The sequence below is a fragment of the Leopardus geoffroyi genome, chromosome D4 (genome assembly GCF_018350155.1).
Source record: "Leopardus geoffroyi isolate Oge1 chromosome D4, O.geoffroyi_Oge1_pat1.0, whole genome shotgun sequence".
Lineage (NCBI taxonomy): Eukaryota > Metazoa > Chordata > Mammalia > Carnivora > Felidae > Leopardus > Leopardus geoffroyi.
The window spans coordinates 66,279,842-66,303,958 of NC_059342.1; the positions used below are offsets into that span (position 1 = coordinate 66,279,842).

The 24,117-nt window shown below is 37.0% G+C and overlaps 1 protein-coding gene and 1 pseudogene across 2 annotated transcripts in view; one reads left to right on the top strand and one right to left on the bottom strand.

Moving 5' to 3' along the window:
* Positions 1 to 24,117, bottom strand: part of LOC123592936 (olfactory receptor 13C3) — a 331,436-nt gene that overhangs the window by 245,228 nt on the left and 62,091 nt on the right. The gene's annotated exons all lie outside the window — the stretch shown is intronic.
* Positions 7,758 to 8,649, top strand: LOC123592948 (annotated as a pseudogene).

A 24,117-nucleotide genomic window follows, 5' to 3' on the forward strand; every position in this document is an offset into this window, starting at 1 on the left:
TTTTAGTTTGAGGCATCTGGGTGGCTCAGTTGGGTGTTCAGCTCTTCATTTCAGCTCAGGTCATCATCTCATGGTTCATGAGATCAAGTACCACATTGGGCTCCGCACTGAGAGTGTGGAGCCTGCTTGGGATTCATATTTCTTTCTCTCTCTCTCTCTCTCTCTCTCTCTCTCTCTCTCTCTCCCCCCCCCTCTCGGTCCATCCCCCACTCATGCTTGCCCTCTCTCGCTCTCTCCCAAAATAAATAAACATTTTTTAAAGTTATTTTAGTTTAATAAAATGATTTGCAAACTGTTCCATTATTTTTCAGACATTAAAGTCTTTATGTAGCACAGAAATTACTTTTTTTCTTGAAAGTATAACCTCTTTCCTAAGTAATCTGTGTCCAATGTTCATTTTGAGGATCAAAATGGTACTAGACACAAATTGGGACCTTTATCCCAATTGAACTTCTGATAATACTGGAGTATCTACTGTGCTAAATGTTGAATAAATAAATGGAAGTTTCCATGAAAGAGGTCAGCCCAGTTCTCTGAAAGCACTCAAAATGGGCATCCTACCCAAACTAATTCAGGAAGGGTTTCTAGAAAAAGATAATAACAGGGAGGGGTCTTTCCAGTTTAAGAAAGTATGAAAACATAACGAAAAACAAGAATAATGTTTGGGGTAAACTGAGAAGTTCAGTATGGCTATTGCGGAGCATGAAGAAGAAGGGTCAGAAACAGATCCAGAACTTCTATATTAGTGACATTTAGAGATGACAATCTGGTTTCAGGAGAGTCTTCTTGAAAGTAATATATCAGACAAATACAAAACAATTAGAGCACAGCTAAGACTTCATATGGTATTAACACTATATATCATAGGAACTTATAAAATGGAAAGACCAAGGTGAACCAGAAAAAGCAAGTAAGGCAAGAATGTTATTTTCAACACACCTGAGGACTGAATAGTAATTTTCAGAGGTTAAAAAAAAAAAAGAGGATCTGTGATAGGTACTAAAATGTTGTGATCAGAAGGCTGATTCTGGATCTAGACTGCCAGGTATTAAATCTTGGTTCTAGCTATATGACCTTGGGGAAGCTATTTAACTTCCATTTATCTGTTTGCTCCTCTGTAAAATGAAGATAATAATAGCATCTTATACTTCCATTATATAAATTACTTACCTCATGGACTGCAATGGATATTAAATGAGCCAATAAGGTAAAGTGTTTATAACAGTACCTAGCACAGTTATTTCTCAATAAATACTAGCTAGCTACTATTGATTCAGTCATACTAATACAAACCAACATACATAAAATCTTTATGAAAGGCACTGTTATAAGCACATTTTATATATTCATTATCAGAAGGTTTCTTTCTATAAACTAAAAATAATATAGAAGACACAGAGATATATTCCAACATACCATATATGAAAATTAAGAGAAAAAATGACTTATCATTAAATACTAGTATTATAGAGTATTATAGAATACTAAATTTACTTGCCTGAAAAAAAATATTAAAAATGCATACAGTTTTTTGATGATAAAAAATGAAAAGAATTACAGAATTGGGAGGAATACAAGTGTTAGGAAGTATTAGGAATACAAGTGACCTGTACCGTCAGAGGAGAAATTCCAGGCTCTGAAAATGCACTAAATGTGGACACAGACTGGTTAACATCTGAAAGCTCCTTGCAACCAATCTCAAATGTTTCCAGGTTAACTCTAGACTGGTCTTTGAAAGAAGAATAGATACACTACCCATGTGAGAAGAGAAAATATTCAAGGTATGCCCATTATAGGCTCAAACTTTAGTGCTATCACCTTTTTTTTCAATATATGAAGAGTATTGTCAAATTGGTTTCCATACAACACCCAGTGCTCATCCCAAAAGGTGCCCTCCTCAATACCCATCACCCACCCTCCCCTCCCTCCCACCCCCCATCAACCCTCAGTTTGTTCTCAGTTTTTAAGAGTCTCTTATGCTTTGGCACTCTCCCACTCTAACCTCCTTTTTTTTTTTTCCTTCCCCTCCCCCATGGGTTTCTGTTAAGTTTCTCAGGATCCACCTAAGAGTGAAAACATATGGTATCTGTCTTTCTCTGTATGGCTTATTTCACTTAGCATCACACTCTCCAGTTCCATTCATGTTGCTACAAAGGGCCATATTTCATTCTTTCTCATTGCCACATAGTACTCAATTGTGTATATAAACCACAATTTCCTTATCCATTCATCAGTTGATGGACATTTAGGCTCTTTCCATAATTTGGCTATTGTTGAGATGCTGATATAAACATTGGGGTACAAGTGCCCCTATGCATCAGTACTCCTGTATCCCTTGGGTAAATTCCTAGCAGTGCTATTGCTGGGTCATAGGGTAGGTCTATTTTTAATTTTCTGAGGAACCTCCACACTGTTATCCAGAGTGGCTGCACCAATTTGCATTCCCATCAACAGTTCAGGAGGGTTCCCGTTTCCTCTACATTCTCTCCAGCATCTACAGTCTCCTGATTTGCTCATTTTGGCCACTCTGACTGGCGTGAGGTGATATCTGAGTGTGGTTTTGATTTGTATTTCCTTGATGAGGAGCGACGTTGAGCATCTTTTCATGTGCCTGCTGGCCATCCGGATGTCTTCTTTAGAGAAGTGTCTATTCATGTTTTCTGCCCATTTCCTCACTGGGTTATTTGTTTTTCGGGTGTGGAGTTTGGTGAGCTCTTTATAGATTTTGGATACTAGCCCTTTGTCCGATATGTCATTTGCAAATATCTTTTCCCATTCCATTGGTTGCCTTTTAGTTTTGTTGGTTGTTTCCTTTGCTGTGCAGAAGCTTTTTCTCTTCATAAGGTCCCAGTAGTTCATTTTTGCTTTTAACTCCCTTGCCTTTGGGGATGTGTGAAGTAAGAGATTGCTACAGCTGAGGTCAGAGAGGTCTTTTCCAGCTTTCTCCACTAGGGTTTTAATGGTTTCCTGTCTCACATTCAGGTCCTTTATCCATTTGGAGTTTATTTTTGTGGATGATGTAAGAAAGTGGTCTAGTTTCAATCTTCTGCATGTTGCTGTCCAGTTCTCCCAGCAACGTTTGTTAAAGAGACTCTTTTTTCCATTGGATGTTCTTTCCTGCTTTGTCAAAGATTAGTTGGCCATACATTTGTGGGTTTAGTTCTGGGGTTTCTATTCTATTCCATTGGTCTATGTGTCTGTTTTTGTGCCAATACCATGCTGTCTTGAGGATGACAGCTTTGTAGTAGAGGCTAAAGTCTGGGATTGTGATGCCTCCTGCTTTAGTCTTCTTCTTCAAAATTACTTGGGCTATTCGGGGACTTTTGTGGTTCCATATGGATTTTAGGATTGCTTGTTCTAGTTTCCAGAAGAATGCTGGTGCAATTTTGATTGGGATTGCATTGAATGTGTAGATAGCTTTGGGGAATATTGACATTGTAACAATATTTATTCTTCCAATCCATGAGCATGGAATATTTTTCCATTTCTTTATATCTTCTTCAATTTCCTTCATAAGCTTTCTATAGTTTTCAGCATACAGATCTTTTACATCTTTGGTTAGATTTATTCCTAGGTATTTTATGCTTCTTGGTGCAATTGTGAATGGGATCAGTTTCCTTATTTGCCTTTCTGATGCTTCATTATTAGTGTATAAGAATGCAACTGATTTCTGTACATTGATTTTGTATCCTGCAACTTTGCTAAATTCATGTATCAGTTCTAGCAGACTTCTGGTGGAGTCTATCGGATTTTCCATGTATACTATGATGTCATCTGCAAAAAGTGAAAGCTTAACTTCATCTTGGCCCATTTTGATGCCTTTGATTTCCTTTTGTTGTCTGATAGCGGATGCTAGAACTTCCAACACCATGTTAAACAACAGCGGTGAGAGTGGGCATCCCTGTCGTGTTCCTGATCTCAGAGAAAAAGCTTTCAGTTTTTCCCCATTGAGGATGTTGTTAGCTGTGGGCTTTTAATAAATGGCTTTTATGATCTTTAAGTATGTTCCTTCTATCCCGACTTTCTCGAGGGTTTTTATTGAGAAAGGTTGCTGAATTTTGTCAAATGCCTTTTCTGCATCGATTGACAGGATCATATGGTTCTTACATTTCTGGTATTAATGTGATGTATCACGTTGACTGATTTGCGAATGTTGAACCAGCCCTGCATCCCAGGAATGAATCCCACTTGATCATGGTGAATAATTCTTTTTATACGCTGTTGAATTCGATTTGCTAGTATCTTATTGAGAATTTTTGCATCCATATTCATCAGGGATATTGGCCGGTAGTTCTTTTTTTTAATGGGTCTCTGTCTGGTTTAGGAATCAAAGTAATACTGGCTTCATAGAATGAGTCTGGAAGTTTTCCTTCCCTTTCTATTTCTTGGAATAGCTTGAGAAGGATAGGCATTATCTCTGCTTTAAACGTCTGGTAGAACTCCCCTGGGAAGTCATCTGGTCCTGGACTCTTATTTGTTGGGAGATTTTTGATGACTGATTCAATTTCTTCACTGGTTTTGGGTCTGTTCAAGCTTTCTATTTCCTCCTGATTGAGTTCTGGAAGCATGTGGGTGCTTAGGAATTTGTCCATTTCTTCCAGGTTGTCCAGTTTGTTGGCATATAATTTTTCATAGTAGTATTCCCTGATAAATGCTTGTATCTCTGAGGGATTGGTCATAATAATTCCATTTTAATTCATGATTTTATCTATTTGGGTCATCTCCCTTTTCTTTTTGAGAAGTCTGGCTAGAGGTTTATCAATTTTGTTATTTTTTCAAAAATCCACCTCTTGGTTTCGTTGATCTGCTCTACAGTCTTTTTAGATTCTATATTGTTTATTTCTGCTCTGATCTTTATTATTTCTCTTCTTCTGCTGGATTTAGGCTGTCTTTGCTATTCTGCTTCTATTTCCTTTAGGTGTGCTGTTAGATTTTGTATTTGGGATTTTTCTTGTTTCTTGAGATAGGCCTGGATTGCAATGTATTTTCCTCTCAGGACTGCCTCGCTGCATCCCAAAGCGTTTGGATTGTTGTATTTTCATTTTCGTTTGTTTCCATATATTTTTTAATTTCTTCTCTAATTGCCTGGTTGACCCACTCATTCGTTAGTAGGGTGTTCTTTAACCTCCATGCTTTTGGAGGTTTTCCAGACTTTTTCCTGTGGTTGATTTCAAGCTTCATAGCATTGTGGTCTGAAAGTATACATGGTATGATTTCAATTCTTGTATACTTATGAAGGGCTGTTTTGTGACCCAGTATGTGATCTATCTTAGAGAATGTTCCATGTGCACTAGAGAAGAAAGTATATTCTGTTGCTTTGGGATGCAGAGTTCTAAATGTATCTGTCAAGTCCATCTGATCCAATGTATCATTCAGGGCCCTTGTGTCTTTATTGACCGTGTGTCTACATGATCTATCCATTTCTGTAAGTGGGGTGTTAAAGTCCCCTGCAATTACCACATTATTATCAATAAGGTTGCTTATGTTTATGAGTAACTGTTTTATATATTTGGGGGCTCCCGTATTCGGCGCATAGACATTTATAATTGTTAGCTCTTCCTGATGGATAGACCCTGTGATTATTATATAATGCCCTTTTTCATCTCTTATTACAGCCTTTAAGTTAAAGTCTAGTTTGTCTGATATAAGTATGGCTACTCCAGGTTTCTTTTGACTTCCAGTGGCATGATAAATAGTTCTCCATCCCCTCACTCTCAATCTGAAGGTGTCCTCAGGTCTAAAATGAGTCTCTTGTAGACAGTAAATAGATGGGTCTTGTTTTTTTATGCATTCTGATACCCTATATCTTTTGGTTGGCGCATTTAGTCCATTTACATTCAGTGTTATTATAGAAAGATGGTATAAAGTTATTGTGATGTCCGTAGATTTCATGCTTGTAGCGATGTCTCCGGTACTTTGTCTCACAGGATCCCCCTTAGGATCTCTTGTAGGGCTGGTTTGGTGGTGACGAATTCCTTCCGTTTTTGTTTGTTTGGGAAGACCTTTATCTCTCCTTCTATTCTAAATGACAGACTTGCTGGATAAAGGATTCTCGGCTGCATATTTTTTCTGTTCATCACATTGAAGATCTCCTGCCATTCCTTTCTGGCCTGCCAAGTTTCAGTAGAGAGATCGGTCACGAGTCTTATAGGTCTCCCTTTATATGTTAGAGCACGTTTATCTCTAGCTGCTTTCAGAATTTTCTCTTTATCCTTGTATTTTGCCTTGTATTTCTTCATGCAGAAGATCGATTCAAGTGACGTCTGAAGGGAGTTCTCTGTGCCTCTTGGATTTCAATGCCTTTTTCCTTCCCCAGATCAGGGAAGTTCTCAGCTATTATTTCTTCAAGTACACCTTCAGCACCTTTCCCTCTCTCTTCCTCCTCATAATTGGAATACCAATTATGCGTAGATTATTTCTCTTTAGTGCATCACTTAGTTCTCTAATTTTCCCCTCATACTCCTGGATTTTTTTATCTCTCTTTTTCTCAGCTTCTTCTTTTTCCATAATTTTATCTTCTAGTTCACCTATTCTCTCCTCTGCCTCTTCAATCCGAGCCGTGGTTGTCTCCATTTTATTTTGCAGCTCTTTGATAGCATTTTAGCTCCTCCTGGCTGTTCCTTAGTCCCTCGATCTCTGTAGCAATAGATTCTCTGCTGTCCTTTATATTGTTTTCAAGCCCAGCGATTAATTTTATGACTATTATTCTAAATTCACTTTCTGTTATAATGTTTCAATCCTTTTTGACCAGTTCGTTAGCTGTTGTTATTTCCTGGAGATTCTTTTGAGGGGAATTCTTCCGTTTCGTCATTTTGGATAATCCCTGGAGTGGTGCAGAACTGCGGGGGCAGTGCTATCACCTTAAACACACTACATAATTCTTTCTTTCTGAGCTAGTCAAGAGACTTAATAGTTATGATCAACAATATAATTATAAAAGTATTACAAAGTTTTAACCATGTATATTATAATAGGCACCTCAGATATCTTATGTAATTTAATACTCACAACAAATTGTCAGAGTTATTTCTTTCCCACATCTTACCATGAACCAACCTTGGCTCTGAAAGTCACATGCAAAGCTAAATGGCATGGTGCTGACTGTATATGGTGCGTTATTTTAAAATAAGACCAGCTGCATTTTTAAATGATTTTATTTCAGAATATTCATTAATAATGAGATTTATATCTAAATTTAAAATTATGGGGGCTACTGGGTGGCTCAGTCGGTTAAGCATCCGACTTTGGCTCAGGTCATGATCTCGCAGTTTGTGGGTTCGAGCCTTGCATCAGGCTCTGTGCTGACAGCTCAGAGCCTGGAGCCTTCTTCGGATTCTGTGTCTCCCTCTCTCTCTGCCCCCCACCCCTACTCGCTCACTCGCTCTCTCGCTCTCTCTCAAAAATAAAAAAATAAACATTTAAAAAATTTAAAAATATAAATTTAAAAAATTAAAAATTAAATTTAGAATTATGTTGTCCCTATTATTTTATTAGAGACCTGACACTTCACAGCACAATTCTTAGGGTCATTGATAACTTTGCCCCTGCTATTGCATGGCCCTACAAAGTACTGACTCTCTCAGTGCTTCAGTTTCAGCATCAATAAAGGCAAAATTGTATCCATACCTTTCCTGATGTCCAGAGCTACATGAAAAATCAAAATTTTATAGGTTAAAGTGATGTTTAAACTAAATTATAAATTTAAATTTCCTGAAGTCATATACTTATCTGAACTCTGCAAGTGACATGGACACTTAGAGATGGGAAATTACTCAACTGTGACTGAATTCTTTCTGGTGGGACTTTCCCAATACCAAGAGGTCCAGCTTTCTTTGTTCATGTTCTGCCTCATGATACCTGATAATCCCCCTGGAAAACAGTCTCCTGATTATTATCAACACCCTAGATTCTTGCCTCCACACCCCCATGTACTTCTTCCTTGGGAACCTCTCATTCTTGGACATTTGTCATACATCATCATCTATTCCTCTGATGTTTACATTAAGGTCTGAGAGAAAAATCCATCTCCTTTATTGACTGTGCTATGCAGATGGTTGTCTTCCTTGGGTTGGGCTGCACTGAGTGTATCCTCCTGGTTGTGATGGCCTATGATTGGTATGTGGCCATCGGCAACCCACTGAGGTACCCCACCATCATGAATAGAGGGCTTTATGTGCACATGGCTGCTTGGTCTTGGATCACAGTGCAAACAGACCTGACAATAGTGTTGCCTTTCTGTGGGAATAATGTCATCGACCATCTTACCTGTGAGTTACCGGCCCTTCTTAAACTCATATGTTCAGATGTCTCCATCAATGTGCTTATCATAACAGTGGCAAGTATTGTTTTCTTAGTGACATCCCTAATGTTAATTTTTATTTCTTATGTTTTTATACTCTCTTTCATCCTGAGACTTAACTCTACTGAAGGGAGAAAGAAAGCCTTTTCAACCTGTTCAGCCCACCTTGCTGTAGTAGTTTTACTCTATGATTCAGTCCTCTTTATATACATGAAGCCCAAGTCAAAGGACATGAAGTTTGATGAGATCACTGGGTATTGAACTCCATCATCTACAGCCTGAGGAATAAGAAGGTGAAAGAGGCTATGAAGAAAGTCTTGAGTAGACACTTACACTCATGGAAAATATGAAAGTGCTTAGGACATGTAGTATCTACATTTGGGGAAAAGATGTATTTTTGGTAGTCAAAGATGAAGTTGCAGAACTCAGTATGATGAGAGCATTGTGTTTGCAAAGCCAAATGTGGAACTCTCATTTATACAATAGAAAATGTCCATGAAAATCTTTTCATATAATATCTTTGTAGCAGTCCTAGTTATATGGAACTATGCCTCTTGGTCCCACAGAGGTCATGATGGATGCTGTTCGTGATGAATATCTCTCTGTCTCTATGTGTCTGTCTCTCTCTCTCTCTCGTCTTCCCTTTCCACCCCTCTTTTCTTCTTCTTCCTTCTTTTATTTTTCTCTTCTTTGCTCTCTTCTTTACCTTCTTTGTCTCCTCAAGGTACATATGTATATATTATTTTGGTCTGTCCAGCATCCTTTCATCTAATAAAAGAACACATCTTTTTATTTTAAGAAATCCACTCTCTCCCACTCTCAGTCCATAGTTGGCTGAGGCTGGCCACATTCTCTGAATCAAATGATAAGCATGAAACACAGATTGGGCCAATGAAAAATGAACATCTCCTACTCACAGTGATTCATTCAGGGTAGCTATATGACCTAAGCCATGCTAATCATACTTAATTGCCAAAATGGTGCCTGAGTGTCAGAGAAAAGTCACTCTTTTTTTCAAAGGATTTCTAACAGGTAGAACATGTATCTGGATCTTCTCCCGGCCATTTCTGTCAATATATGGGGAGAGCCCGACTGAAAATGAAATCACCAAAGAGGAAAGTAGAGCTGAGGGAAGGAATTAGGGTGGTTTGATGTCATTATTAACTCCTGGTTCAAGGTGGGTCTAAAAACATTCATGCTTGGGCTTTTCAGTTACGTGAGACAATAAACTTCCTTTAAAATAAACTGAATTAATTTCCACTGCTTATCACCATATAAATCCTTATTAATGCATTCTCTTATGTACCTCATCTTCTCTCTCTCCCTCACTAGCTCCTACTTCTAACTTTTCCTCTGTATATCCCTTTTATCTAATTCTTTCTAATACTGTTTATATCTTTCCCTCCTCCTGTCATTTTGTGATTCTCTATTTCCATCTCTTTCTCACTCTTGTTCTTTCATCCTCCATCTCAAAAACTTGTCATTTTTAAGAATCACTGATGGTCCCAAAGTCTCCAGCATTCAGGATTCACCTCTTCCTTTAGTGCCAAATCACAATAATATAACCTTTATTTTGCATGAATGCACACAATGTATCCCCCTTGCAAATATTGCTAAGGACTTCTTATATTTTCCTAGTTCTTATTAATTTTTTCTCCAGATTGCTCTATTGTGCTTCTCTATCACTTTTCTGATTATCTTATAATTATTTCTCATTGTATTTAAGCTCTCCACAGCCCATTTCACACCCCAAAGAGTATATACAAAACACACACACATTTAAGAGGTTGTCATGTTAAACAGACTGCTTAGCTTAAGAATAAGATAAAGTGATGCGGGGGGGGGGGGGGGAGGGCCGCGCGGAATATTAATTTTGAATTATTACTGCTCCTAGTATCTCTTAAATATACTTCCTCACAAGGCCTCTTAAAGCCATTTCCCTGTTTAGCTCCTTGCTAGTCATCTTCAGCTGAATCCTATTTATTTACTTCCTCTACAAGCATTATGCTTAACCCTATAAAAATACATGAGTAGACAACTAAAAGCAGTCCTCATTGTTGTCCTTCTCAAAAGAGTGTCTATCCCTAAAATAGATGACAAATTCTACTCTTATAACTATATAAAAGAAGTTCAGGCCATTTTAAAAATTATGTGTCCTCACTATCACACCAATGATTTAGAAATACTGGAGCCCAGCACTTTGTCAAGTGTATGTCATTCACTTCAAGAATAGCAAACATGTAATAATAAAAAGATACTTAAATCATCTTTACCCATCAATTGAAATGAAGGATTTCATGGTGGAAAAAAAATTGCTTCAGAAGTTTGCCTCAAACACAGTGACATGATGCTAATGTGCCTCCACAGAATGTTCACTACCTAAAATTCCAGTATTATCTCCTACAGCAAACTCATCCATTCTCATTGTTTCAATGAATCACCATAAAATGATGAATCAAAATCTATAAGATCGGGATCCTAAATTTCTCTCTGAATTGTTTTACAGTGTTATCATCTAAATGTAATAAGTAAAACATGTTTCTTTCACTCATCATGTTATCTTCTACCATATTGTCTTCCTGCCATTTTCCCAGTACAAAATGTTTCTTCTTCACAGGTTCCCTCCTGTTCTTTTGATAATTTCCAAAATTCTTAAAATAAAAGCATGACACCAGCAAGATGGCAAAATAGAAGGTCTCCAGTTCTAGTCCCTACACAGAAACACTGATTTGGTAACCATCCACAGAGCAAAGTGTCTTTGTTCAAGTTTCAGGATCCAGTTACAAAGATGAAACATATCAGTAGAGCCTAAGATTGAGAAAAGTTGTTTGAGAAAGCAGGCCAACACGCTGGTAGAAAGACCATCAACTGTGGGCCTGGCAGACTCAGAAGCTGCCTTATCCATGTGGAGACTCAGCTCCAGCAACTGCGTGTTCTTAGTCCAGCAACTGCTCTTAAGCAGACCTGGCAGGAACTATACCCAAATGGCTCCTACTAATAGCCTCTATCCCAACCACAGTTCTGACTGAGGACCTGGAAGCACCCCCTTGTTTGAACACAAGTCCCATCCTCCCAGGGACCCAGCATGAGCCACACACGTACAAACTCCTGGTAACAAGGCCACCAACCAAAAACCCAACTGCAGACATAGAAGCAGCCCTGTGACCCAGATCCGGCCCCATCTGACAGAGATCCTGGAAGTAGTCCTGTCTGAAGATCCAGCAGGAGAAAGTCATTACTTGCCAAAATCAGTCTATGAAGACTGGAAGAGGTTAATGCACTTTCAAATGCAAGGACATCAATACAAAGCTATAAGAATAATGGAAAAACTCACAAAAATGATACATCCAAAAAAGAAAAACCAAAGAGGGAAGGAGAAAACTTCTGGAGGTGACAGATAAGTCTAGGGTATTGATAGAGATGATGGTTTTACAGGTATGTAGTTATCTCCAAACATACCAAGTTGCACAAATTAAATATCTAGAGTTTTTGGTTTATCAATCATACTTCGATAAAAGCAGTAAAAAAAAAAAAAAAAAAAAATCTTAAAATGACCTGAAAAGTTTTCTAAGATCTAGATCCTATATAACTCTTTAGCCCCACCTTTCACCAATGTTTACCTCTTCCCACTGTTCTGCACCCTTTGTTCCAGCTGAACTTTTAAAAAAAATTTTTTTTCAATGTTTATTTATTTTTGAGAGAGAGAGACAAAGCATGAGTGGGGGAAGAGCAGAGCTAGAGGGAGACACAGAATCCAAAGCAGGGTCCAGGCTCTGAGCCGTCAGCACAGAGCCCGACATGGGGTATGAACCCACAAACCGTGAGATCATGACCTGAGCTGAAGTCGGACACTTAAATCGACTGAACCACCCAGGCGCCCCCCAGCTGAACTTTTTTTTTTAATATTTATTTTTGAGAGAGAGCATGAGTGAGGGAGGGGCAGAGAGAAAGGGGGGCAGAGGCTCTGAAGATGGCTCTGTGCTGACAGCAGCAAGTTGGATGTGGGGCTCAAAATCACGAACCGTGAGATCATGACCTGAGCTAAAGTCAGACACTTTACTGACTGAGCCACCTAGGAGCATCCCCAGCTGAATTTCTTTTAATTTTCAGACCTATCACCTCTCTCCCTCTCTCTTTCTCTCTTCCCCCTATTGATGAATCTTTTTTTTTTTTTTAACATTTATTTATTTTTGAGACAGAGACAGACAGAGCATGAACGGGGGAGGGTCAGAGAAAGGGAGACACAGAATCGAAACAGGCTCCAGGCTCTGAGCTGTCAGCACAGAGCCCGACGTAGGGCTCGAACTCACGGACCACGAGATCATGACCTGAGCCGAAGTCGGCCGCCCAACCAACTGAGCCACCCAGGCTCCCCGATGAATCACTTTTTATCCCAAAATCTAAGTGCTTGGACTCCGGTCAATGTACTCTGTCATAATCCATGTTTGTTTGTTTGTTTGTTTTGTTTTTGCTGATAAAGAAAATAATGATTAATATAATTCCACTGCTGGAAAGAGTCACATCCTGATTGGAGTCCAAGCTGGAAATCAGTTTCCAATTTCATATTGATATATTACTTTCTGTGTTACCCTGTTTGACACCCTCACTAACAGAAAAAAATTTGGATCACATCTATTTACTAATGTAATAACTGATAAATATAAGATACACTATGCTTGCAAAACTTGAAGTTAAAATCATTTACCACTCTGTCCAGTGGCAAGATAGTCCCAGAGGATTCAAAAAATTTGAACTGTGACATACTGGCAGGAATTTTTGACTTGTGATTACAAATATTTCTTACAAAAATGTTTTAAAGGTTATATTCCATTTAAAGAAACCAAAAAATGTCCTATGATTATAAAAATAAATAAGTAAATTGTGGTAAATACTCAAGTTTTGAAATACTGTATCAATATGATGAGCTAATTGGGCAACTCTTCAAGACATTTCAATGAAAACCAGTAAGTGTATCATTCAGGAAGAAGCTAGTTTAATGTTTCCTTTTTGGAGGAAACAATTTATGTGACCAATTAGAAGGTTCAAATATCTAAATGTATAAAACACACAAAATAAAATAGATGGTTTTTTTCACATCACCAAGAGATCTTTCTGTATGAAACTAGTCTTAACAAGATTTCCCGAGAGGTTTTTTTTCAAATATTAAAAATACATATCTTTTAAATTCACAGAAATCTTGTCAAGTTAAATGTGTGATGCAAGACAGACTCTAATGGAGGCAAGAGTGGCAAATGAATTTTTTAAAGTGTCATTATAAATACCCTTAAGCTTCCTTTAGAAAAAAAAAAGTTATCCTATTTAAAAAGAAAAACTTTTTAATAGATTGTTTACAACTCCAACAAGGGAGTAATGAAAAATAAATTTTAATGGTCCCTTTGAAACATAGTTTCCTCTACTGAACAGTTAACAGTGTTTCATTGTCATTCCTGGGGGACAAGAAGAAAGGGAGAGGGAAGAAAGTCAAAGTATCAGAAGATTAAACAAACTTAAACTCTAAGTAATGAGGAGAGAGTCATAAGTAAACTTTTGTCACATAATATGCTTTCTGCTAAAGTCTTCCATCTGTTTCTAGTTTTTTCTGCAGGAACTACTGGTTCCCGTGACATGCCACATTGTATAGACCATAGTAAAAGGACCTCCATTATTCCTACAATATTTTTCTGCAGTCTCATTTTCAATACCCATAAGGCCACGAAGATACTTTTGATAAAGCCATTCCTCTACATTCACATGATAATCACCTATATACCTTGTAACATTGTTGTTCTTAAAACAACTAAATTATATAATCACTAACATTTCTCAGGACCTATTATGATATGGAACTTAATAAGAACCAGGTATTTGAAGTTCAAGAAACTGAACTATAACCTTAATGGAAAGAACTTTCTTATGTTACTCATATTCTTACACAGATATGGGATTTTAAAATGATTACATTTTATGAGACACTATTGATTAGAGACTATCTAAATTAACAGTAATTACATTGTCACAATGACTTGAGTTGATTACAGGATATCAGTGTTAATATGTATGCAAGATGTATATTATTGATTTTTTAAAGAAAAAATTAAGATTTTGGCCAATATAATTAACACTATTGCAATTAGTGAGAAAGAGCTATTAAACATAAATTTTATGCATCAAATCTAAAAGATTTAATTTTCAAAGGATTTTAAAGAGTACAATATAATCAGTGGCTCAATGTTGGGGCGGTGATGAAAGAAATTATTGAACTAGACTATAAATAACAAACAGAATATTCACCATATTAATATTTGTTAAAAATGAAATTCTGTCTTCACAGCAAATAGTTATCAAAACAAAGGCCAGCATACCAGTTGAGATTAAAATTCAGGAACATAAAGCAAAAGTAAATTACAGAAGAGAGACAAATGACAAAATAATCATGTATGACAGAAGACAAAAATTTAAGAAAGTTCTTATGTGTTTACTAGCATCAGGTTAAGATAGGGAATTTGACCACCTTGTCTAAAGAGCTATGTTAAGTATCATAATGAAATCATAATAAATTCCAAATATTATGATACAAGAGTATAGTGTATGCAAAGTTACATTATATTTCAATAAGTATATTATAACTTGTTAGTATCTTCCCTAATATCATCTCTTAGTTTTCTAAACATAAAACACAGAATTTTCTTTGACTTGACTTTTACAAGATAAAGAGCATAATGACAAACTCCAGACTATGGTTCTTTGTATAGTTGGTACAGAAGACCTCTTCCTGCTTTTTCTTTTGTGTATATCATACATACATATTATATCTATACCTTATTTTAGGATTTGGCAGGAACACTAACATTCCACATTTCAAAACATGTATTGAGAGTTTTTCATCAATATTAAAGAAATGAGCACTAATATTTATAATAATATAAAATATGCTAGCAAAGCTAGTGCCTGTAATAAAACATGGAAGTGGGTCTAAAAAGAAGTCATAATGTTTTATACAAAAAGCATTTAATATGGTTTCTAAAAAAGGAAACACAGTCTGCTTTTAATAATAAGCAATCCTATTATATGTGTTTTTAAGTTTATTTACTTATTTTGAGAGAAAGAGAAAGGGAGGCGCAGAGAGAGAGAGAATCTTAAGAGGGCTCCTGACTGCTGGTGCAGAGCCTAATGTGTGACTCAAACCCACAAATCTGTGAGATCATGACTTGAGCCAAAATCAAGAGTAGGACACTTAACCAAATGAGCCATCCAGGTGCCCCAGCAATCCTATTACATTTTGAGAGTAGTTTGTTATATGCATCAAAGAATAAAATATAAATGGCATCAAGGAAATAGAATTCAGATGATAATGGAATCATATTTTCAAATTTCTGAAGAGAAATGACTGTAAACTCTAAAGTAGATAAATTATCTTTCAGGACTGAAGATAAATAACTTTCCAGACAAAGGCTAAGAGATATTTATCACTTAAATAACCCACTGAATAAACTATTAAAAAATGTGCTTACAGAAGAAGAAGAAAATTCAATCTAGATGGAAAGAGTGGAATGAAGAAAAGCATGAGTCAAAAAAGAATGAATAAATATATCAATAAATCTATAAAATTATTGCCTTATTTTAAAAAGGAAAACATTTTGCAAATTTAAAAACAAGGTCACGGAATAAAATTCTAGAACCCAAAATATAGAGATGATAACAGAAGCTGGCAATTGGAAGTAAACATTCTAAGATCCTTGCATTTGTTCAGGAAGACTAAAGTATGTCAGTTAGGTTTAAACTCTGCTATGTTAAGCAAACATCTCTTAAAAATAAGTGTTAATACCAAAACAAAAGAAATAAGATATCAAATTTTCAAGAAAATAAAACTTCACAATCTAATATAAGTCAGGAAAGTTGGGAGAAAAAAAGCAGTAAATAAATGAGTATAGTAGATAGAAAACACCAAATAAGAAAAATAAGATTAAAGATATATATTCAAACACATTAGTATTCTTCACAATACATATAATTATGTTAAACATAACCAGGTGGAAGACAAACATTCTCAGATTGGATTCTCATTAATCTAGCTGTATTTTATTTACAAGAAAAACATTTAAAACTTGACAAAAGGAAGTTTAAAGCAATGGAATAGAAAAAAGTCATGCCAGACAAACACCAACCAAAGGAAAGTTACTGCTGAGAGTATACAAAATTGGCCTTGAAGCAAAAATCATATAAGCAGAAAGGCCAGAAAGAAAAAATGATCTTCCACCTAGTCATACAAACAGCTTCAAAATAAGACAAAAATCTCCAGAATTATAACACACAAATTTTGTGAAGACACTAAATAAAAGTAGGTGATTTTAATATACACCTCTCTCAAACTGGTAGTATAGAAATGTGAAAATAGAAGATTTGAATTCTATAGTTATTAAGATTAGTTAAAACAAATAATTATATAAGAAGATATATATTCTAATATGGAAATCAGATAATATGTAAGATACGTACAATTTTATATTGAAACACTAGAGAACATGTATTTCTAATACAAAGCAAGTCTTAATGAATAATGAAAAATTAAAATCAGCCACAATTTCTAGTTATGATACAATAGAATTAGTTATAAGTAACAAAAATATAACCCTACAAATATTTTAGATTTGGAAATCTTGAAACATGCTTCTAAATGATTCATTGGCTAGAAAAGAAATCATGATGGAAATTACAAAATATTTAGAACTTGACAATAAGATTATCACCAAAACCAGTTACTATAATTCAACTCTAAAAGGAAATATATAGGCATAAATAAATAGATATTTCAATTTTCAACATGAATGTGAAAATAAAGATTAGAAATTAATGCACTAAGCATTTAATTCAAACAGTAAGAAAAAGAACAGAAAAAAATACTAAAGACAAGGAAGTACTGAAATAGTTGCTTAAAAAGTTGCCAGGACAAAATAGTTTCCCTAGAAAACTCTACTAAATTTTTGAAAACAGAGGAACTATCCTATCCATTTGTTTTGCAAAATAAAAAAAGAAGAGCTTCTCAAACTAATATTTTGAACCTAGTATAAAGTGAAACAAAACTGCACAAGAACAAAAAAAGGAAAACATATGTCACTACTACAAACATAGATCTAAAAATCCTAAGTAAGATATTCATGATATAATCTAGCAATGTATAAAATAGTAGTACTTAATATCCAAGTAAGATTCACCCCAGGGATCCAAAGAAGTTTTAACATTAGAAAACATGGTAATGTAATTTCCAATAACAATTAAAGGAGGAAAAAAGTATGCCCATTTTAGTAAATGCAGGAAAGGCATTTGATAAATTCAACAGCATTATTAATTTTTTAAAAAATCTTAGCAAATTAGAACAGAAAGGAAGTTCTTCAACCTGATAAATGATACCTATGAAAATTTCACAGCAAATATCATAGGCAATGATGAAATATTAAACATATTACTTTTAATGTTCAAAATAAGACTTTAAAATGCCTGTTTTAGGGGCTCGTGGGTGGCTCAGTCAGTTAAGCATCCAACTCAGGTTCAGGGCATGATCTCAGAGTGAGCCGAAGCCCCTCATCAGGCTCCACTGTCAGTGCAGAGCCCTCTTCAGATCCTCTGTTCCCCTCTCTCTCTGCTCCTGCCCTACCTTTACTCTCTGTCTCAAAAATAAACATTTAAAAAATTTTTTTAATAAAACTAAAGTTTAAAAAAATGCCTGTTTTTGCCTCTTCTATCAACATTGGACTAGAGTTCAATTTTGAAAATAATAAGAAATATATAAATAAGAATACAAAGGAAGAAATGAGGGGCGCCTGGGTGACTCAGTCGGTTGAACGTCAGACTCCTGACTTCGGGTCAGGGCATGGTCTCATGGTAATGGGATAGAGTCCCGTGTGAGGCTCCAGGCTGAGTGGCACTTCCTTAGGATTCTCTCTTTTCCTCTATCTCTGCCCCTCCTCTCCTTGCTCTCTCATGCACACGCTCTCTCAAAATACATAAACATTTAAAAAAATATATTATCACTTTCCCAGACAATATAACTGTCTAATGGAAATGAAGAAAAGTTAAAATTTTTTTAATGTTTATTTATTTTTGAGAGACAGAGTGTGAGCAGGGGAGGGGCAGAGAGAGAAGGAGACACAGAATCCAAAGCAGACTCCAAGCTCTGAGCTGTCAGCACAGAGCCCGATGCAGGGCTTGAACTCATGAACTGTGAGATCATGACCTGAGCTGAAGTCAGGATGCTCAACCGACTGAGCCACCCAGGTGCCCTGGAAATGAAGAAAAGTTATAAACAAATTATTTGAACTAATAATATTTGCTGAATCTAAAGATCAATACTTAAAAAAAAATTAATTGTGGTCTCTATACCAACCACGCTGGTTAAAAATATACATCTTTTATAGAGAGAAGTTAAATCACTATGGTGTACACCTGAAAAAAATGTATGTCAATTATATTTAAATCTTTTAAGTTATAATTTTAAATGTTTAAATATATACATATTTTTAAAAGAATCTCCCTATAGTAACATATATATCAAGTACCTATGAATAAATCTAATAAAAATATCGTGGGGTGCCTGGGTGGCTCAGTCAGGTAAGCGTCGGACTTTGGCTCACCTCATGCTCTCACACTTTGTGAGTCCGAGCCCCTCATCAGGCTCTGTGCTGACAGCTCAGAGCCTGAAGCCTGCTTCAGATTCGGTGTCTCCATCTCTTTCTGCCCATCCCCCGTTCATATTCTGTCTCTCAAAAATAAATAAACATTAAAACATTTTTTTAATATCAAACACTTTATAAGGAAACTTCTAAATCTTTATTAAAAAACAGAATAGGAGGGGCACCTGGGTGGCTCAGTCAGGTAAGCAGCTGACTTTGATTCAGGTCATGATCATGCAGTTCATGGGTTCAAGTCCCACATCACACTCTGTGCTGACAACTCAGAGCCTGGAGCCTGCTTCAGATTCTGTGTGTCTCTCTCTCTGCCCCTCCCCTGCTCATGCTCTGTCTCTCTTTCTCTCAAAAATAAATTAAAAAAAAAAAAAAAGAAATCTAAATAATCACGGAGCTTTATTTTACATATAGTTGTGAAATTCAAAAATATTTATCCCCAACATTCGCTCTAAATCTAATGTAATTCTATCAAAAGTCTAATGGAGTGAGGTTTTCTTTCTCCTCTTTGGACTTCATTAAGTTGATCCTAAAATTTACATAAAAGAACAAAAGATCAAGATTCACTAAGAAAATATTGCAGAATAAGAATAAGGAGATGGTAACCACTTTATCAGGTATCAAGAATGATTATAAAGTTGTCAATATTTAGATAACATAGTATTGGTGAAGATAAAAAGACAAGAAAATCAACAAAATAGAAAAGAAAATTCAGAAACATCCCAAGGATCTACAAGAGTTTGGGAGGACCTAGGAAGATGGCAGCATAGGAAGACGCTGGGCTCACCTTGTCCTGCTGATCGTGTAGATTCCACCCACATGTGTCTAAATAACCCAGAAAACCACCAGACGACTAGCAGAATGGACTCTCCAGAGCCAAGTGTATATGAGAGGCCCACGGAAGAAGGTAGGAAGGGAAGAGCGGCGGTGCATGCTACACTGACCGACAGGAGTGAGCCAGGGCAGTGGAGGGGCAGACCTCCCAGCAAGGCAGAGCCCCCAAAGTCTGACTTGGAAAAGCAGAGGAGCCAGACTCCGTGAGTTCTGACAGCCAGCAGAACTTAATATCTGGAATGTTAAAAGTTAACAGTCTGCTCTCGGAGAGCTGGGAGGGTGGGAGGGTGCCGGGAGGGAGGGTTGTTGAACCCCAGAAGACAGAGCTCAGCTCAGGGTGGGGTGGGAAACAAAGATGCTGGCAAGCGCCATTTCCCTCTCCCATCCCTCAGCCGAAATTTCAAGGGAACCAGTTCCCATCACTGAACTTGCTTGCACTGCACAAACGCCCAACGCTCTGCTTCTGTAGATCCATCCTCTGACAGGCCTGTCTCCCTCCCAGTGCTTCAGGGCCCCTCCCGCAGGAGACCACTGACCTCAAAGGGAGCTAAACCTGCCCCTCCTGCCCCTGTGCACCTTGCGGATCCACCCCGGTGAATACACCCTTGGCTAGATCCCATTGAAGCAGCACCGCAAGCCTGGCAGTCTGCAAGTAGCCCAGACAGGGGCCACACCACTCCACAGTGAGTCCTGCCCCTGGAGAGGGGAAGATAAGGTACACACCAGGCTGACTGTGGCCCCAATGGTGGGCTGGGGGCAACATAGGGTCTGACTGCGGCCCAGCCCACCAACACAAGTTACTCCAGACAGCACAGGGGAAGTGCCCTTCAGTTTGGAGCCACCGCAGGGACTACCCAAAATGACTAAATGGAAGAATTCTCCTCAAAAGAAACTCCAGGAGGTAGCAACAGCTAATGAACTGATCTAAAACAATCTAAGCAATATAATGGAACAAAAATTCAGAATAATAGTCATAAAATTAATTTCTGGGGTTGAAAAAAGCATAGAGGACAGCAGAGAATCTATTGCTACAGAGATGAAGGGACTAAAAAATAGTCATGAGGAACTAAAAAATGCTATAAATGAGGTGCAAAATAAAATGCAGGTGGCCATAGCACGGATTGAAGAAGCAAAGGAGAGAATCGGTGAATTAGAAGATTAAATTATGGAAAAAGAGGAAGCTGAGAAAAAGAGAGATAAAAAATCCAGGAGAAATTAAAAAATGAGGGGAGAATTAGAGAACTAAGGGATGCAAGCAAACAGAACAATAACCGTATCATAGAAATTCCGGAAGAAGAAGAGAGAGAGAAAGGGGCTGGCTGAAGGTGTACTTGAACAAATCATAGCTGAGAACTTCCCTGATTTGGGGAAGGAAAAAGGCATTGAAATCCAAGAGGCACAGAGAACTCCCTTCAGACATAACTTGAATCGATCTTCTGCACAACATATCATACTGAAACTGGCAAAATACAAGGATAAAGAGAAAATTCTGAAAGCAGCTAGGGATAAAGAGGCTATAACTTAAAAGGTAGACACATAAGAACAGTAGCAGACCTATGTACTGAAACTTGGCAGGCCAGAAAGGAATGGCAGGAAATCTTCATTGTGATGAACAGAAAAGATATGCAGCCGAGAATCCTTTATCCAGCAAGTCTGTCGTTTAGAATAGAGGGAGATATAAAGGTATTCCCAAACAAACAAAAACTGAAGGAATTCATCACCACTAAACCAGCCCTACAAGACATCCTACAGGGGATTCTGTGAATAAAATGTTGCAAGGACCACAAAGTATCAGAGACATCACTACATGCAAGAAACCTACAGACATCACAATGACTCTAAACCCATATCTTTCAATAATAACACTGAACGTAAATGGACTAAATGCACCAACCAAAAGAAATGGGGTGTCAGAATGGATAAAAAAAACAAGACCCATCTATTTGCTGTCTACAGGAGACTCATTTTAGACCTGAGGACACCTTCAGATTGAAAGTAAGGGGATGGAGAACTATCTATCATGCTACTGGAAGTCAAAAGAAAGCTGGAGTAGCCATACTTATATCAGACAAACTAAACTTTAACTTAAAGGCTGTAACAAGAGATGAAGAAGGGCATTATATAATAATTACAGGGTCTATCCATCAGGAAGAGCTAACAATTATAAATGTCTATGCACCAAATACGGAAGCTCCCAAATACATAAAACAATTAATCACAAACATAAGCACCTTATTGATAAGAATGTGATATTGCAGGAGACTTTAATACCCTACTTACAACAATGGATAGATCATCTAGACACAGGATCAATAAAGAAACAAGAGCCCTGAATGATACATTGGATCAGATGGACTTGACAGATATATTTAGAACTCTGCATCCCAAAGCAACAGAATATACTTTCTTCTCGAGTGCACATGGAACATTCTCCAAGATAGATCACATACTGGGTCACAAAACAGCCCTTAATAAGTATAAAAGAAATGAGATCATACCATGCACACTTTCAGACCACAATGCTATGAAGCTTGAAATCAACCACAGGAAAAAGTCTGGGAAACCTCCAAAAGCATGGAGGTTAAAGAACATCCTACTAAAGAATGAATGGGTCAACGAGACAATTAAAGAAGAAATTAAAAAATATATGGAAACAAATGAAAATGAAAATACAACAGTCCAAATGCTTTGGGATGCAGCAAAGGCAGTCCTGAGAGGAAAATACATTGCCTATCTCAAGAAACAAGAAAAATCCCATATAAAAAATCTAACAGCATACCTAAAGGAAATAGAAGCAGAACAGCAAAGACACCCCAAACCCAGAAGAGGAAGAGAAATAATAAAGATCAGAGCAGAAATAAACAATATAGAATCTAAAAAAAACTGTAGATCAATGAAACCAAGAGGTGGTTTTTTGAAAAAATAAACAAAATTGATAAACCTCTAGCCAGGCTTCTCAAAAAGAAAAGGGAGATGACCCAAATAGATAAAATCATGAATGAAAATGGAATTATTATGACCAATCCCTCAGAGATACAAGCAATTATCAGGGAATACGTTCCAAAAAATAGAAAGGGAAGGAAAACTTCCAGACTCATTCTATGAAGCCAGCATTACTCTGATTCCCAAACCAGACAGAGACCCAGCAAAAAAAGAGAACTACAGGCCAGTGATGAATATGGATGCAAAAATTCTCAACAAGATACTAGCAAATCAAATTCAACAGCATATAAAAAGAATTATTCACCATGATCAAGTGGGATTCATTCCTGGGATGCAGGGCTGGTTCAACATTCACAAATCAATCAATGTTGATACATCACATTAAGAAAAGAAAAGATCCATACTATCCTGTCAATCAATGCAGAAAAAGCATTTGACAAAATTCAGCATCCTTTCTTAATAAAAACCCTCGAGAAAGTCGGGATAGAAGGAACATACTTAAACATCATAAAAGTCATTTATGAAAAGCCCACAGCTAACATCATCCTCAATGGGGAAAAACTGAGAGCTTTCCCCCTGAGATCAGGAACACGACAGGGATGTCCACTCTCACTGCTGTTGTTTAACACAGTGTTGGAAGTGCTAGCATCCACAATCAGACAACAAAAGGAAATCAAAGGCATCAAAATTGGCAAAGATGATGTCAAGCTTTCACTTTTTGCAGATGACATGATATTATACATGGAAAATCCGATAGACTCCACCAGAAGTCTGCTAGAACTGATACATGGATTCAGCTAAGTCACAGGATACAAAATTAATGTACAGAAATAAGTTGCATTCTTATACACTAATAATGAAGCAACAGAAAGACAAAGAAAGAAACTGATCCCATTCACAATTGCACCAAGAAGCATAAAATACCTAGGAATAAACCTAACCAAAGATGTAAAAAACTGTATCCTGAAAACTACAGAAAGCTTATGAAGGAAATTGAAGAAGATATAAAGAAATGGAAAAATATTCCGTGCTCATGGTTTGGAAGAATAAATATTGTTACAATGTCAATACTTCCCAAAGCTATCTACACATTCAATGCAATCCCAATCAAAATTGCACCAGCATTCTTCTCGAAACTAGAACAAGCAATCCTAAAATCTGTATGAAACCACAAAAGACCCCAAAGAGCCAAAGTAATATTGAAGAAGAAGACCAAAGCAGGAGGCACCACAATCCCAGACTTCAGCCTCTACTACAAAGCTGTCATCATCAAGACAGCATGGTATTGGCACAAAAACAGACACATACAACAATGGAATAGAATAGAGACTACAGAATTGGACCCACAAAAGTATGGCTAAC